Below are 3878 nucleotides of genomic sequence, written 5' to 3'. Positions count from 1 at the left end.
TCTTGTGTCCATTGGTTATTCTTATATGCATGCATGGAAGTCCTTTGGTTGATCTCTTTTTTTTTTAAATATATTTTATTGATTTTTTACAGAGAGGAAGGGAGAGGGATAGAGAGTTAGAAACATCGATGAGAGAGAAACATCGATCAGCTGCCTCCTGCACACTCCCCACTGGGGATGTGCCCACAACCAAGGTACATGCCCTTGACCGGAATCAAACCTGGGACCCTTGAGTCTGCAGGCCGATGCTCTATCCACTGAGCCAAACTGGTTAGGGCAATTCCCTTTTAATGTGCACGAATTTTGTGCACCTGGCTACTAGTCTATATATATAAAAGCCTAAGCAACCATTATGACTGAATGACCGGAACCAGTTGTGATGACGTGCACTGACCACCAGGGGGCAGACGTTCAACACAGGAGCTGCCCCCTGGTGGTCAGTGACAGACCCATCCTGGTGGCTCACCAGCCCAGCGGCAGCCACTCCCTCCCTCAGTAGACCTACAGGTCCAATCTCTGGAGAATGGGCCAGGCACTGATGGACCAGCGCCGCCGGCAGGATCCCGACAGCACCGCTGGCCTCCTGGAAGTCAGCCTTGGGCACCGCGGGCAGTTCCCCTCCCTAGACGCTCCGCAATAAAGAAAGGATATAAAAGCAGCTGCCAGGTGGCTCCTGACAACCTGCGGGAACGTCAGCAGGACGGATCCGGATCCTGGGCCAGCAAGGGCATCCCACTGCCTGCCCAGAGGACCGATCGCATCTCGGCCACACCCCTATCCCCCTGGGGACCCCACCGTGCATGAATTCATGCACCCGGACTCTAGTTCATAATAAAATAGCCAACCTTTCTCTGTATTTAGTGTTTGGCTCTGCTAGTGCTAGGTCAGTGGTCAGCAAACTGCGGCTCGCAAGCCACATGCGGCTCTTTGGCCCCTTGAGTGTGGCTCTTCCACAAAATACCACGCGCAGGCGGCACGTGCAGTGCGATTGAAACTTCGTGGCCCAATGCACAGAAGTTGGTATTTTGTGGAAGAGCCACACTCAAGGGGCCAAAGAGCCGCATGTGGCTCGCAAGCCGCAGTTTGCCGACCACTGTGCTAGGTGAACAAATTCTTCCTGTTCAATAACAGTGTCAATTTTCATTTAGGCAACTCCAAGTTTCCATGTCATTAAGACAATTAACACTAAACTTTTACTTTTCATATTTAATTATCAAAATCTATCAGGCATTATGCTGTTCTGAGCAACTATTACCACTTCTAATAACTCAATCCAGAAGAAAAATAACTCCTAAAGTTAAAAAGTCATACAAAACTTTAAAAACTAGTTTCACTTATACAAATCTTTTTTAAAAAAATATATTTTATTGATTTTTTACAGAGAGGAAGGGAAAGGGATAGAGAGTTAGAAACATCAATGAAAGAGAAACATCAATCAGCTGCCTCCTGCACACCTCCTACTGGGGATGTGCCCGTAACCCAGGTACATGCCCTTGACCGGAATCAAACCTGGGGCCTTTCAGTCCGCAGGCCGACGCTCTATCCACTGAGCCAAACCAGTTAGGGTCAAATCTTTTTATTAAAGGCACATATGACAGAGAATAAAAAACTTTCAAGCATAAATAAAATATGTATTTTTAAAATCGATGATGGATATAAAAGTGCAATATTATACTCCTTTGGATACAGTTAAGAGTGATGTACCAATTTTATACTATATAAATGTTAATATGTGGGAAAATGCATGCTTTGCAACTACCTAAAAGTATGACGTAAAATCTTATAAATGAACCTAAACATGTGCAAAAGGGCAATTTTACAAAAATTATTTGGGGTTCATAAGCAAATTAAAACCATGCTCTAAAACCATTCACTACTGTACACTGCAATCATAAAATGCACATAATCTCTGGCCCTTAGAAGCACCATACTTTACTACCTTTTATTAAACTCTTTGGATGTATCTGGCACTGTTCTAAGCTTATTTAATTTTTAAATCCTTGGAAGTTAATATCTGATTACAAATACTGAGCAGCTTGCTGCCCAGGACAGAGCTAGTAAATGGGAGACATTCAAAGAGTCAGGTTCCACAGATATTTGACAAGAAAATGAGATAAAATTCTAATTCTAAAGCTAAAGCTGTGACTATGTTTACAAGTTAGCAGAGTGAGGGAGGGCTGAAGGAAACTTGGGGTGTTTAGTAAAAAGGCATTTGGCTTAAGCCTTAATAGGTAGCACTTGAAGGCAGAAGGAAGGAATGAGAAAGGAACTCTAGATAGAAGCATTAAATTTTTAAAAATTACCTACACTAATATTGTCTTAAATCCCAAACCAAAACCTGGTTCCAGATGCCAACAGTGCATTTAAGTTATTTTTTTAAAATATATTTTTATTTCAGAGAGCGAGAGGGAGAATCATTGATCAGCTGCCTCCTAAACGCCCCCATAATTGGGGGATCCAGCCAGCAACCTGGGCATGTGCCCTGAGGAGGGGGTTGTCTAACCCTGACCTCATGGTTCATAGGTCCACATTCAACCACCGAGCCACACCATGGGGCCATTTAAGCTATCTTTTAAACGTCCGAATAAAAGAGTTAAAATGTATTCTTGTATGCTCCAGGCCGGTGTGTGTGTGTGTGTGTGTGTGTGTGTGTGCGCGCGCGCGCGCGCGCTTTAAAAAATATTCAGGAGCCAAGTAAAATTCTGAACTAAACAGCTGGCAGGTTAATTCAGGCCCATAAATACTGAAAGTAGCAACAACCATTCTAAAGGTCAACATCACAAGTAATCTTTAGTAACATAGCATTTATCTCCCTACAGCGAGCAGAAGTTGCTCTAACACCCTATCTGGCCCTTTATTCGAAAAAAGAAAAAGGAGAAGGAATTTTTCCCAAATAGCTGTATGCAGTTCCCTCCCGTAGTTCTTACCCCGTCACGCTGGTTAAATAAGCTATACACAATGACACTTCAGAGAGCCGCACAGATGAGGAGGAGCCCATTAAGAGAAAAGCTTCCACTTTCAAACAGGTTTCATATAAAATCGCCATATAATATTTGTTTTTAGAAAAGTAGAGCAAATCAAAAACCACCTCTTTATTACTGGGGGCATTCTTATATTACTTTTTGGTAGTGCTATTGGAAATTTCAAAGAAAAACTGTTGAGTTCTTAAATACTTAAGGCATATTTCAAAGACAACGGTCTTCAGGCAACTTCATTAAATTACAACACAATAAAGCCAATCTCAATGATCCTCAAAAGACAAGAGCAAAGCAATTCATTACAATTAGAGGCCCCTGGGCCGAGCCCTCCGGGGCAGCAATGCTGCTGCGTCACAAACTGGCGCATCCAAGAGACACTCGCCAGCGCAGAAATGAGGTCGGAGGAATCCTCCGCGGCGCTCAACCCTGCAAGCCTCGTCAGTAACAGTAACAAATGAATTCCAGAGAGAAAAATCGCGCACTATCCATTCCCAGTACCACTGCTGTTGGCTGTTGACGTTTTTGTAAAGAAAGGGTATCGAACGCTCAAGAAACTACAAGCGCTGGGTGAAGACTCACTGCTATTTTCGAAGCGAAAGTAAACAGCCGGGGCGGGCAGCAAAAATGGCCAACAGATGCTCCAGGATGACGACATCCAAGGCCCAGGGCGGGGGTGGGGTGGGCAGTGCTGTGCGGAGCACGAAGTTTCCATAAATATGAGCTGGACGTTAACTAAGAACTTCTGAAACTATTTTCTCTCGAAATTGCTCCCTTCACAAGAAACCTTCATCTCCAATCCTTGGATAAGGGAATTGGACCTTCCCTGCCCTCGTCCTTCCCGTCAGCCCCGCCAGGTCGCAGGACCCGGGGAGCTCACACCACCCGCCCGCCTCGGCCCGC

This window comes from Myotis brandtii, unplaced genomic scaffold (genome assembly GCF_000412655.1).
Source record: "Myotis brandtii unplaced genomic scaffold, ASM41265v1 scaffold166, whole genome shotgun sequence".
NCBI classification, from domain to species: Eukaryota; Metazoa; Chordata; class Mammalia; order Chiroptera; family Vespertilionidae; genus Myotis; species Myotis brandtii.
Note: the sequence above shows the minus strand (reverse complement) of the source record.